Source organism: Equus quagga, chromosome 16, assembly GCF_021613505.1.
Source record: "Equus quagga isolate Etosha38 chromosome 16, UCLA_HA_Equagga_1.0, whole genome shotgun sequence".
NCBI lineage: Eukaryota > Metazoa > Chordata > Mammalia > Perissodactyla > Equidae > Equus > Equus quagga.
In genome coordinates this window covers 67895684-67910168 of record NC_060282.1, presented here as the reverse complement: position 1 = coordinate 67910168, position 14485 = coordinate 67895684, and the positions used below count along the sequence as shown (strand labels likewise).

Below are 14485 nucleotides of genomic sequence, written 5' to 3'. Positions count from 1 at the left end.
CTTTTTATGATGAAGTGTTGCCATGTGCTAGCATTTTCAATTTTCAAGTTTATTTTCTTAGTGTCTGAAACATTTCCTAACTGATTTTCTTCACTCGGGTCCCCATTGACACCTCTGGACTCATTTTAGACTCTGTTAGTTGTTAGGGTAGCCTTCCAGACTGCTCACGGTTCCTTTTTCTGACTTAAAGAGAATTATTAGTAAACGCCCACAGCATCCTACCCAAGTTATTTATATGTTGAGTGGTTAATATAATTAGAGTAAACTAAGAGTTTCAGAATTAGAATTGTGTAATTCGTTGAGTTCTGAGAAATTACAGTGTTTTGTATAGATAACTTTTATATGATAATAATCCCTTCGGTGTTGTTGCATCTATAACCATTCTTGGTTTTTCTGTATTAAAGAATATCATTTTGGCTTGATTTACTTAGGAATAATGCACTTTATGTAAAATGGTTTTGTGAGATGAAAGCTCTTTGTCTTGCTCTCCAGGCACTAAAATAATTATTCTTTAAAATATCTACACACAAAAAGGCAAAGACTGTATGATTCCACTTATGAGGTGCCTAAAGTAGTTAAATTCATAGAAACAGAAAGTAGACAGTGGTTGCAAGGGGCTGGGAGGCAAGGTGGGGGGGAGTGGGGCTTGTTGTTTAATGGGTGGAGTTTCAGTTTTGCAAGATGCAAAGATGGAAAGATCTGTTGCAAAACAGTGTGAATATACTTACCACTACTGATCTGTACACTTGAAAATGGTTCAGACGGTAACTTCTATGTTATGTGTATTTTACCACAATTAAACGTAAACAAACTATTAAAATATCTACTGTGTTAATCCATTTTTGAAATGAGAAAACCAAGGCAATAATTATAACCCAAGAAATGTAAAGTGTAGCTTACTCTTCAGATGACTTGAGCTGAGCAATTCCGTCTTTAGTCTCGTGGTGGTGTTCGTCCAGTTGTGTGTTGTGCTTCAGTGTGGTTTTCTTCCGGGGCGACTCTTTCACCCCATCTTTTTCCCCACCTTTGACTTCTTAGCTCATTCTTACACTTAAACTCCTTCCCCAAATTGACTGGTAGATTTAAAAAATATTTGAGTATGAAACAAACCGTAACCAAAAATGGAGTAGGCAAGTAATGGAGTCTGCTGCTGTCTCTGCCTGTTGCTAGGGACATTTACAAAAAATGACGGAGCAATCACCGTGTGTCAGCCACTGTGCAGGTGTTTCCACACGTGTGTTTTGTCAGTTGATCATTTATCAGAAATAGGTCAAATTGACCAGACTTAAAGGAAATTTGATTATTATTTTTTAATATTGTTTTGGCCATGGGAATATTTTTTTTCTTGGAACAACTTATGAAAGTACTTAATGAGGATATATTCCTTATAAGGGTACATTTTGGTGGTAAAAAGTGTCTTTACTTGTGTTTTACTAATGCAGGGGATAATTCCCATATGTGGATAGCTGTAATGTCTCCAAAGTGTTCATTATGCCAGGCTTATCAGATTTATGTCACTGGGGGCCAAGCTCGAGAGAACAGAGAGTGCACATTGCCTTCTCGGGTCCCACTTCATCTTACCGTGCACAGGGGAGTGTTGGTGGCCAATGTGCTGCCTCCCACTCAATGGAATACCGTGCATCACAATGTTTGTTTTCAGCAGTTATTTTTAGCAGCAGATCTAGAAATTGTTCATATTTTCATTTTAGGGTATACTTTAAATTTATCATAATTCCAAGAAGAGCAAATAATTTTAGGCATGCATATGTGAGTGCATGTGTGCATTATGCGCACGTGCGTGTGTATGTGTGTGTGCGAGAGAGAGAAAGAGAAAGAAGAAAAAGACATCCCCTTAATAACAGGAGGGGGTAGAGGCTTACTCAGTCTATTATCATAAAGCTCTGCTAATGTAGCTTCTGAGTCATGTGACTGCAGAAAAGGCTATTATCTCAATGAAAAGGAAACCGGTTTTTAGAGCAAGCAATGGAATAGAAGCAGGAAGAATTTTCGAGTGTTCCACCATGCTGGATTGTCAAAGGGGGATCTATCTGATCAGCAGCTAAAAAAGGATTTGTGAGGCTAGTTTGTCAGCTATGGTTAGAAACAAATGATAGAGGAGATAAGCGGCAGGGTGCTCAGCATGTGCTTAGGTTTACATCAAGGCGTGAGGTTGGTTTGGGTTAATGGAGGAGATTTATCTCTGAGGCAATAAATTTATTGCTAATTGTGGGTTTTGGGTTTTTTTTTTTTTTTTTTTGAAGAGTGGTGTATGGTGGTGTTATTTACATCACTGGTGAAGATAAAGACAAGCTGCTGAGCTCTGGTTTGAACTGCACAGGCTGTGGACAATTACAAGGTGTGTTTCACAAGTCCTCTGACTTAATGTTTAGTAACGTTCTTGGAATTCTGTGTGCTGTGGATTGGATGTGCATGTTGTGGAAGGGAGAACTGAGCATGACAAGCAGGCAGTGATAGTGTTCTCAGGAACAAATAGAGGCAATGCGATCCAAATTGATTCCTTCGTGGTCCTTATTTCTTTTGTGTTTATTTAGTGATTAAAGGTTTCTTGCAGTTTCTTTATGTGACCGAATACAGTCTCATGCTTGCTTTAGAAATATTTTAGTAAGCATTTTCTAAAATTCAGAAGAATCCAGTGCAAATCTTAATCATTAAGGAATAAATTTAAGCTTTATATTTGTATCTCTGTGTTTATTTTTTCGGTATCCTTTTATAATTCAAGCTTAAAAGAGGGCTTTGCAGTGAATTTGAAATTATTTAATTTTTGGTTAGGTAATAAATAAAGCTTGCTTTTTTGGCTAAGGCCCTGAATGAATGATTTTTTTGTTCTATATAGTACCTAACTTTCTGTGATTTATTATATCTTTAAGCTACTATATGCAGAAAGCTAAAAATGTGTAGTTAACCTTCAGACTGTGCTTGTCCACTTTTGGTCATGCTAATGATGTTAATTATATTAGCAGTCTGTACCTTTCTCTTGACCTTGGAAGGTGTAGTACTTAAAAGTCTGAGGTTGGTGAAAGATAACTGTAAGCTTTATCTGAAGAGGGTTCCCTATTACCCAGTGTGGACCTGAGGAATGGATTCACTAATGTGTTTTTCGTTTAACTTCTAGACCAGATATGCCCGACTTGGGGGGTGTGTATGTTTCCAAGTCACATATTTTGAAAAAAAGCTACATTGTACACATTTCCCTTTTGAAATTGACAGTGGGAGAGGTAAGGAATCTGTCAGGCTATTATGCGCTCTCTAGACAGTATGCAAAGAATTAATTCTTTTATCTTTTCCAATAAAAGATGGTGAGAGCAGCTCAACCATAATTTTTAATTATACTAAGTGCAGGAGATTCTCTTCCTTATAATGTCTACAAACCATATCTTAGCACAATATAGCTTAATAAATCATTAATGTTAAGTGGGATTTAAAAAACAACAAACACCGCCGCCCTTAGTTTAGTCTATCTACATAAAAAGACGACTTGGTTCAAATAAACAATTAATTAACTGTGGTTTTGATCATTCTAGAATTTTTTTTTTTATTTGTAGGACTCTCCCACATTCTTGTAAGTAGGCTGTAAGACAGAGTTACATAAGGATTTCAGCCCAAAAGTCACTAGCATCATATGTTAAAAATTTTGAATAATAAAATTTTTATAGCCAGATTGTTTGAGCTTTCTTTGTTTTCCTTTTAAATTTTATTTTGTTGCCTTATCTAAAGCCTTTGGAGTGATCCCAGGATTTTGGAATAATTTAAGGTGTTTTTTATTGAGCACTTACTGTTATTACAGGGCACTCTGTTAAACACTGTGAGAAGACACAGGCAAATAAGTTATTTAAATCAACAGGATAACTTATAACTGGCACTGGAACCCAGCGTCAATAAATGTAATTTCGTTGTTAGTGCCGCTGAGTCGGTTCCAGCTCTTAGCGCCCTCTGTACAGCAGAGCAGAACCCTGCCCGGTGTTTTGTGCCATCCTCTCCCCTTCTGGTGCTGTGTCAGTGCTCCGCTGCTATGTGTGGGGTGTTCATGGCCAAGTTTTTCAGAAGTGGGTGTAGGTCCTTCTTCCCAGTCTGTCTTAGTCTGGAAGCTCTGCTGAAACCTGTCCACCGTGGGTGACCCTGCTGGTATTTGAAATACCGATGGCAGAGCTTTCAGCATCACAGCAACATGCAGCCACCACAGTATGACAATGGACAGACGGGTGCTGTGGTTCCCTGACCAGGAAACAAACCCAGGCCGGCGGTGGTGAGAGTGCTGAATCTTAACCACTAGACCACCGGGGCTGGCTAAATGTAATTATCCTGTATCGCACAGGAATTTTAAATCATGAAGGGGGATTTTTTGTAAAACTTCTTTGGCCAATCAGAGAATGACTTTTCACATGAGCAGGTTTGAATGGTAGTTTTAACTGGTCTCCGTCTGTGCCAGTCCATATTTCCCTCGTACCAAATAAATTCATTTATTTACAGTCTCTTAAAACCAGAGTAGTTTCTGTTCCTTATCACGTTGTTTTTCTCCTAGGACATCAAATATCAATCCTTTACAATTTTAAAGTACTTTTATAAAGGGATTAATATATTGTGTTATCTAAAAATGTGTTTACTTTTGGAGGTTGAGGAGTAAGGAAGAACCCAAATCTTATTCTTAGAGTTAAAAGACACAAGTTTTGACGTCAGGGTAGTGTCTAAACAAGCCAGATGACTAGGTTGCAAATCCTGCTACACTTCAGAATTCCAACCACAGTAATTTACCGCAAATATTACAATCAGGTCTGATCTTGTCAGACTGAGGGGGTTTGCTTCTTGGAGCGATTTTTAATTTGTAGTAAAGATAGGGTAAGAAAAGATGGCATTAAAGGTGATCTTAGTATTCAGTGTTGTAAAACTCAGTGAAATATGTTCATAGGAATTTTTTGGCATTTTGAGAAAGTAGAAGTTGGGGAAGATTTAGGCTGGATTGAGGTGTACTGGGCTATGTTGTAGACACAGTTTAATTTGGAAGCCAAGGGGCTATAAAATTCATGAAGTGGAAACTTCTGTGCAACAGCTAGAAAATTGTTCTATGGTACATCTTACAGGATTTACTCTCAAAATTATCATTCAGAAATACTGAGAAAAGTTTAGAAGCAATTGGCTTACCCATTCCTCTCACAAGTGTGGCAGTCCTTAACATTCCAGAGGTAAGATGGGGTGTTTTCTGGTGTGTAGTTCAGTTGTAGTAAGGACTCTCTTTCGTGTAGTTAATATGCAGGGTTATAGCTTGTAATGTAATAATCGCTAATATAGTATAGCATAAATACACATTTGGTTTAACTTTAAAGATTATTAGTTATTACTGTTTGTTTTGTTTAAAAATTTTGGGAGAAGCACCAAATACTATAATCTTGACATTGAATGAATGGTTTCTTCTTAAAAACCAGTCAAGTTGAGAAATATATTGAAGTAGAAGCTAGATGTTTGGTTTCATCATTTTAGATATCAAATCAAATTATGATAGAAAATTAATTGGCTAAATAAAGGGTTGTAAAAGCATTCTATGAAGTTTATATTTAAATTTCATGTTTTGTTTCTGTAAAACCTTAGACTCTAGTCAAAATGAATGATGAATATCATGTTGAAACTTCATCAGATAACAAGAATTTTTTTAATGGTTTTTTAGTTGGCCTTTCCATATTTTCCTTTCCTGTTTCAGAATTTTAAATGAGGAAATGTCCAATTTTAAGTGTTATTTTTTTGTATGTTTATTGAAGATAATATTCTGTGGGCTTTGCTTTTACTTTTCCCCTATCTTTTGTTGAGGAATGATGTTAGCAAAACACTTCACAGTGGTTTTGTTAAGCGTAAAGCTAACCTTTATGTCAAACTTCTTCTGTGCCCAGCGCTGTCCTGGGGCCCTCACCTGTGTTCGTCTAGTCCTTCTAGCAGCACTGCTTGTCCCTCCTGTGCTTCTTTTATGATGAGCAAATGGAGACGGAGAGGTAGAGTGACTTGTCTAAGCTCACGCAGCTAATAAGTACCGGAGCAGGATTCCAACCCAGGTAGTTGCCTCCAGAGTCTAGACTCTAAATTGCTATGTATACTGGGTTCAGACGGTGCTGTCATTGGAGTTGCTGTTTTATTCAGGAATGAGAACAGGATGGACGTAGGGACAAGAAGAGAACTAAATTAAGGTTGAAGTGACATTGTCTTTTTAATGTTTGTACTTCTAATGAACTTTACTTCTGTTCCATTTCAAATATGTTAAGACTAAAGCGGCATTTAAATGGTGTTTGGCTTGCACTGAAAAGAAGCATATTCATGAAAAGTAACTCACAGCTACTTCAGAAAACTGCTTTAGAGGAAGGCGATAAGAGGGAGGGCATTCATATGGGGTCGCACAGATTGGGAGGAGAAAGGGACTATGAATTGCCATGAGATTCATGGAATGGGGAAAAATTCTGAAGTTGTGGGATCTGAAAGATGTGTGTCACATATTTTCTTACTTAGCTGCTTCTCCTTTTTCTTGGCAAGTGGAGACCTTTCTGTTTCCAAGGTCCTTTACTCAGTGCATTGCTGTGATGGAGCATTCAGGTGTAAAAACCACAGAGAATCCAAATTAAGATCCTTGTTTTCAGACATCGAGAATGCCCCTGGAATATAAACCACTGACTTGAGATTTGTTGCGAGTCACTGTACATCCCAGTGAATTCTCTAGAGCGGAGTTCGTGTCTGCATAGTCTTTCAGATAGGGATGCCTTCTCCTCCTTCAGGCTTTCATAGTTAGCAGATGTTGATTCCTAGGTGGGGTCCCTCTTTCTCGTCAGTGTTCATGGTGGAAAAGGTTTTACCTCGCTAAATCCTTGTGGTTGGATCCTTGGGGGTGAGTGTGAAAGTAAAGTATGGATATAGCTTTATCAGTTGTCTTTGGTCTCCCTTGATGTCCCCTCTTACGTGTTGGTTTATTCCTAAAATGCAAAAATGGCCAGTTTCATTCCTGCACTTATATCCTCCTGTGTGTATCTTTTCTCTGCTTCATGATGTTGGCTCATTCCTGGCTTCTTATCCCTTTATTATCTTGTGGTTTCTTTCTTTGTGTCTTTTTAGCTTCTTTCTCTGCCCAGAGAACAGCCTTCTCTTAGGTATTCGACAGACTGAGAATCTCTTGGCCTCAACCCATCCCCGTTATCTTTGTCTGGATAGAACTTTTGTGCCAAGCCGCTGTAGTAGACCGCTGGACAGCCTGTAGGTGATGCCGCCATCAAGGAGGGGGGGGAGCAGCGTCTCCTGGTTCGGGTATGGTGTCTTCTGTGTGAGGAGCTGGATAACAGCTGCCTCATAGCAGCCCGTTGAGGCTCCTCAGTCCATAGCATGGGTTGTTTGGTTGAGAACGGAGTGCAGTGGAGGCTGGCACCACGTGTCATTTACTGAGAAGACCTATGGGACTCTGGGTCTCGTGTTTCTTCACGTGTAAAATTGGAAGACCGATTTAAATTCCCTGACTTTTCTACCTGGTTGTTTGTAGAGTTAAGTCTTTCATTTAGATAGTAAGCCGGGGTATTCGTCTATCAGAATTACCCATTGTTGAATTATATACAGCTACCTCTGCCAGGGTTAAAATAGAATTCCTGTTCTATTCCCATTCCAGAGCCGCCTTCTGGCCTCCTTAGTTTCACCTCCGGTCATGTCCACATTATTTCAACCCCTGGGTAACCTCAAGACAGTTGAAATTATATTCTGGAACATAATTTTCTAATGTACATAGTTGGAAATGTTATCAGGGCCCCTGGGATTAAGTAGTGGAGGAGTCAAGGTGACAGATGTAAGCGAGAAGTTGTTTCTTGTACAAGGGTTATTGGGAGTGGGATCAACCAAAGTAAGAGCAACCGGCTGAATTATTGCCACACGTGGAAACCGGATGTTTCACTGGTCTAGAGGGTCAAGCTGCAGCTAAGGAGATAAATTGGGGCACAGATGAGCTTATGGGGGCCTGGTGCAATCCTAAATGTCCAAACCACCTAAATTCAATATAATCTTGTGGTTCAAGCAAGGAATGCACTGTATTCGCTGTTGGTTACAGTCAGTACCTGGAGGCTGTGGGACCAGGCTGCGGGCTGGAAACGAACAGAAGTACAAATAAGCGTATCACAGTGACGTGAGAGCTCAAAAGGAAGTTCAGGGAAAGGGAAAGTGCGTGCTTCCTTGGTGATGCTGAGAGGAGAGAACAAAGAATCTGATCTGTTCATATCATAGCACTGTAAGGTCACCAGCTTTCGGGGCTTCCGTTGGATGTTCAGTTCACATGGGAAAGTCAACAATTTAGCTGTCTGTGGTGATGCCGACCATACCTGGCAATTCTCATGTCCACTGTCTCTCCTTCTCATGATGCTCCAGGGATGGACGATCTGCAAACCTCAAGGGTGATATGTTCACTTTTTCTAATAATGTTTTACCTAGACCATTTCCGTACCGTCATTGACAACTCTCCTGTTAAGTATTTTGAGGTAGTTACTTAATGGCTTTTATTAGAGAACGTGAGGACTTGTGGGGAGAGCCTGGGGCTCGCAGTCAGAGCCTGGTTTGAAGGGCCAGAACTTAGAAGCTTTGAGACTTCGGACAAGTCAATTAACTTCTTTGAATTTTTTTTTTCTCTGTAAAATGGGGACAATATCTCCTTTGTCGAGCTCTGAAAATTAAATAAAATAACACAGTGCTAGTACAGTGTCTAACACTTAGTAATTACCATACATCTAATGTATGTCTTCTCTGTGAAATAGCCCTTCAACACACTTAGTGTGTTGTCTCACCTATGTGTATTTTGTCTCCCTAAGTAGTTTAAAACACACACACACACACATATCCCTCCTCATTTAAATAAGTTCTTAACTAGTGTGTGTTCACTGACTGAATTTCCCATGGGCTTGTTATTTCTGTCTTCCGGAGCAACATGGAACCTCATGTTTCTATCTGAATTGCAGATTTTTAATTTTGCTTTTGTTCTCGCAATCTAAGAGTACATTTGTTCTTTTATTTTTAGCACCAAGTCATTTGGTTGATTCATACTAAGCTGGCAGTCAGCTAAAATCCCCTGGCTGTTCTCACCTCAGTGACCATTATCTTGGTTTCCCCTCCTTAGAACTGCATACAGCTGATTTTTTTTTCAGTCTCATTGCAAGATTCTGCCTTTGTCTTTGTGGGTTACGAAGACCATGTAGTAACGTGCTGAAGCTTTCTTAAATTTTAAAAGGTACAAAGCTGTATGTTGAGATTATAACTTGAAAAAATTCATAGAGAAAAATACTGGAGGGAAATCTCTACTTGGAGAGCTGAGACGTACACAGTGAGACCTGTACCGTCGTCAGGTACAGAGGAAGGGCGCTGCGGGAGGGCAGGCTCTCGACTCAGCAGCTTGCATTCGAGTCTCACTTCTGTCACCTGTTGGCTGTGTTTGACCTTGGACATGCTGTTTGATTTTTCTCTGTTTCAGGAAATGATAATAATAATGACTTCAAAGGGTTTTTGTGAGGATCAAATAAAATAATACAGGTGATAATACAGATATAGCATAGTAAATGTTTGATGATGTTACCTATAGTGGTGAAATAGCTTCAAACTCCCTAGCAGTTTGAAAAGAATTTTTTCAGTGAATGTTAATTAAGCGCTTGTGTGTCAGGTATCCTGGTAAGGGCCTGGGATAAAAAGATGAAACATACTTAGTTTCTGCCCCTTAAGGAGCTTAAAATTTGGTAGGAAAAAAGACATAAAGAATTATGACATACATGGTTAATGGTAGAGTTACATACAGCCTATTAAAAGACAGAAGAAGGAAGTTTAATCTTGGGGAGAGGGTCATCTGAGCTAGGTTTTAAAAGATGAGTGGGAGTTAGCCAAAAGGGGAAGATATATGGTTTGTTCCATGTATAACAAGCACAAGAAAAGAGGTGAGAAGTAGTATGTAACAGGTGAGGAGCCATGTGCCGTGTACATTACCAGGGCGAACAGAAGAAGGTAGGAGATGAGCCTGCAAAGATGGGCGAGGCTGGATCATAAGGCGCCTCTTGCGACATTTGCGGCAGCATAGACTTCCTCCTGGAGGGAGTGGAGCCTAATAAAGATTTTGAGCAGGGGAATTATCTGGAGGTAAGGAAACTTGTGTGAGGTGATCCAGGTAAGAGGTGAGGGAGACCTCAGCTGGAAGCAGTAATGGTTATCAGAGTGACGAGAGAGGAGACTTCAGAATATTTAAGAGGCAAAGTCACATTATTGATGATTTGATGGAGAGAATACGGAAGGTTAAGGATGGTGTTCAGTAGATGGGTGCTCTTTCGGGTGGGGCAATTTTGGGGTGAGGAGAAGGAATGGATAAGCTCAATTTGGTGAGTTGACACCTAGCTGGATTTTTGAGGTGGAAGCTTTGAGAGGCGAAGGCTGAGAAGAAACGTTTGGGAAACCGTGGAAATAGGTGATAGGCCAGGGAGCACGTAAAGCAGGAGCTCTTAGCCCTGTGTGAACACCTGAATCACCCAGGGAGCTTTTAAGCAAAATACTCACGGTCAAACCACAGCTCTAAAAGCTCTGATTTAATGGGTCTGGAGTGATGTCCTGGTCTTCTGTTATATTTTTTTTGTCAATATGAGTTATTTTTTTAATTGCGGTAGAATATATATAACATAAAATGTATCATTTTAACTATTTTAAGTGTACAGTTCAGTAACATTAAGCACATTTGCAATGTATTCCATGTCCAGAACTTTTTTTATCATCCCAAGAGAAACTCTGTACCCATTAAACAAAGACTACGCATTGCCCCTTCTGCAGGCCCTGGTCACCTCTTCTCTTTTCTCTAATTGACTATTGTAGGTACCGCATATAAGTGGAATGATAATATGTGCACTTTGGTGTCTGATTTCTTTCACTTAGCGTAAGGTTTTCAAGGTTCCCCCCCGTTGCAGCATGCATCACTATTTCATCACTGTTTAAGGAGGAATAATATTCCATTGTATGTCTCTGCACATTTTGTTTGATCGTCTGTTGATGGGCATTTGGGTTGTTTCTGCCTTTTGACTGTGAATAATGCTGCTGTGAATATGAGTGTACACATATCTAAGGCTCTGCTTTCAGTTCTTCTCAGTCTATACCCAGCAGTGGAATCGCTGGATCATGTGGTAATGTTGTATTTTTTAAAAGCTCCCCAGGTGACCTTTAAATAGTCAGCCCGGGTTGAGAAGCTATGGTGTAGAATAAGGTGCTTAATCTGGAGGGTCCGTGAATGGCCTTGGTGGGTTAGTGGCGTCTTAGGGAAATTGTATGCCTTGTTTTGTATGTATTTTGTGTCTATGTGGTTTCACTCTGTGGCTTTGAGCATCTTCTCAGAGCAGGTCATAACTCCAAAGTGATGCTAAGAATTACTGCAGAACCTCATTTTAAGACAGACAAAGATTGGAGTAGACATTTCTCCAAGAAGATATGCAATGGCCAGTTAAGCCCACGGAAGGATGCTCACCCTCATTAGTTATTAGAGAAATGCAGATCAAACCAAGAATGAGACGTTGTTTTATACCCAGTACAATGACTATAATAAAAAAGAAGAAAAATAATAAGTGTTGATGAGAATATGGAGAAATTGGAACCCTTGGACATTGCTGGTGGGAAAATAAAATGGTGTACCCACGTGGAAAGGAGTCTGGCAGTTCAAAATGTGGTATATCCACACATTGGAATATTTGACCATCAAAAGGCATGAGCTACTGATACATGCTACAATATGGCTGAACCTTGAAGACATTATGCTCATTGAAACAGATGAGACACAAAAAGCCACATAGTATATAATTCCATTTATATGGAGTGTCCAGATTAGGCAAGTCCATAGAGACAGAGAGTGGTAGTGGTTGCCAAGGCACGGGGAGGGGAGAGAGTGAGGAGTGATTGCCTGTGGGTGTGGGGTTTCCTTTTGGGGTGATGAAATGTGGAACTAAGTATGGTGATGGTTGCGCAATTCTATGATCAGACTAAAACCACTGAAATGTATACATTAGAAGGGTGAATTTTATGGCTTGTGAATTATACCTCAGAAAAGCCGTTAAAAAGACCGTTTTAAAAAAGATGACGACTGAGGAGAGGATGGGGCTGAAATGAAAGCCTGCAGAACTCCAAAGAAAAAGATCCCATAAAAGAGACGGAAAAGGAATCATTAAGCACTCTAAGAGGAGGCCCTACAGAGTGCTCTGTCGTGGAAGCCTTGGCATAGGGAGGCTCAAGGAGGAGTCACTGGGGGACCTGATGACGAGTGACAGACACAGCAGCAAGGCTGGGGATCTTCACATGCGGCGCGCCGGAATTTCTGTAGATTAGTGTTCGAGTGTCGTGGAGCAGGAGGGAAGGCAGACTCAGTGGGACGATGGGGAAGAATTGTGGTTGTTTTGGATCATAAAGTGGGGAAGGGAGCAGGAATAAACTACAGGCCTATATTCCCTTATTTGAATCTCAGAATTCAACAAACTCTGAAAATGGAAAGGTTTTTATAACTCATTTGGCAGTGAAACCTGACCTGAATGGATGTGAGATGATTTATAATCTTCATTTGTCCCACTTAGTGTGAATATTCATAGGTTTCACTGCAGAAATAATATTGCATTTGATTACAGAATGCTTCCCCAGGCGCCTCTGGGGATGTTATGAAATATGATATGTGCCACATATTCTCTTTCTAAAATTAAAACATATCCATCTATCTGAATTCTAAATTCTCTGGCCCCCGAGTGTTTTGGGTAAGGGCCCACAGACCTGTAGCCTTTGGACAGGTCTGGATCTGAAGGAAAGATGCGAGGTTGGATGGTTCCTAGAGAAGGATTCAGATTCCAGGGGCATTTTTTTTTAAAGGACGGAAATGACCTGAGGGTCATTTAAGTAGAGAGGAAGAGGTTGAAAATTTGGTAAAAAGCAGCTTTGTAGCAAAGCCTCAGAGAAGGTGGGGAGAGCAGTAGGAAAAGGGGCTGGAATGGTTAGTGTTTACAGGAGGAGGGTCACACATCCTCTGTCACCAGGACTGATGCTGAAGACAGCAGTGCGCACGTTTGCAAGCAGGAGGAGGGGAAGGGGAGTAAAATCAAACTGAACGGCCGTTTGCTGAAGTGGTTAAAGCTGGTGGTAATCGTGGGGGTAGAAACCTTGAAATGTGGGGCCGTTCTGCCCCTTCGCTGTATGATTTTCTTCATCAGTGCTCAGCTTGCCACTTACAGGAGAGGAGAAATCTTGGCGTTAAGTTTCCTGGAGCGAATTCTGTGAGAGGAGATGTTATGGAAGGGCACTGAGGGTGCTAGGGAGCTGGTGGTGGATCTAGCTAGCGAGGGAGGGAAATGAGATGAGCCAGAGGGGCAAGGAGTTCTTTATACACTGAAGACCAGTTATGGAGGAGGAAGCAATAAGAAAGCTAGCATGCTAGAAGCTTGTGGGCAAAAAATGGCATTCAAGTGGCAACAATTCTGTGTGATAACAAGGTTCAGGGTATGATCCTAGGAGGCAGTAGCTGAAGTGAAGTGGAGGTGAATTTTGTTGGTGTTGAGACAGACAGAGGACCTGTGTGGATAGGTATTAACTCACTCGTATAGACTTTGAAATCACTCTGGACGTGACCAGATTTGGGCTAGAGAGGAAGAACTAATCAGGTGGCAAACTTTTCAGTAAATGGGAGGATTAAGTGGCACGTTGGGAAGTCTGAGACCAGAGCATAGACAGAGGGTGTTGTATGGCGTGGGCTCCAGAGGAGCAGGGATTTTCACACAGGGCCACCCTTGTAGCTGCTCTGAGGAACGCAGAGAGTGTGGCCCCACCTCCCGTCCCTAGTATGTGTGTCACAGGAGCCCAGGCAGCTTCTACTGGGGTGGGCTGTAGCTAGCGGAGGCCTGGCAGGAGGGCCGACAAGGCTGGAGATTCTGTTCTCGGGTAAGGATGGAGGGGAATTTGTGCGTACAGGGTGAGGACTTCGGAAGGCGCAGGGAGAGACGCAGGATGGAGTCAAATTGGTATAGGTTGTCCCGGGAGAGAAGCGCAAGACAGTCTCAGAATAACGGTGGTGACCAAATGTGACGGAAGTTTTGTCTTTGTCCAAATCCGAATCCTGAATACACTAGAATATAAGAATTATGAGGGCTTTTCATTTTCTGTTCTTTATTGTTTTTTTAAGGTGTTTACATTATTTTAATAATAAAAAGATATTGAATAAATAATGTTGGACCCTTTTTTCTAGACTGCTAATCTTAAGATTTTCAAAAAATCTTGTTATCATACGTGATAGCTATGCTTTATGTCATCTGCCTGTGATAAACAGATGCTTTGTTCAAGTCGCTGATTAAAAAAAAAACTAGACTAGCCTGGAGAACTTCTCTTTGTTTATAATAATCAGTTAATTAACTCCAAGAATGTTATTCCACCAGCCTTGGCTGATTCTCCGTTGTCATCCAGCCCAGAGTTGTAATGCTGCTCTTCCTTT

The 14485-nt window shown here is 40.6% G+C and overlaps 1 protein-coding gene across 7 annotated transcripts in view; it reads left to right on the top strand.

The window, feature by feature from the left end:
* The window catches only part of NCOA2 (nuclear receptor coactivator 2), a 267879-nt gene that overhangs the window by 137916 nt on the left and 115478 nt on the right, over window positions 1–14485 (top strand). Inside the window, exon 3 of one of the 7 annotated variants that reach the window (XM_046642261.1) lies at window positions 2262–2356. The exons of the other annotated variants lie outside the window; for them this stretch is intronic. The gene's annotated coding sequence lies outside the window, so the exon portion shown is untranslated. The remainder of the gene's footprint in view (window positions 1–2261; window positions 2357–14485) is intronic. 7 annotated transcript variants of the gene reach the window in all.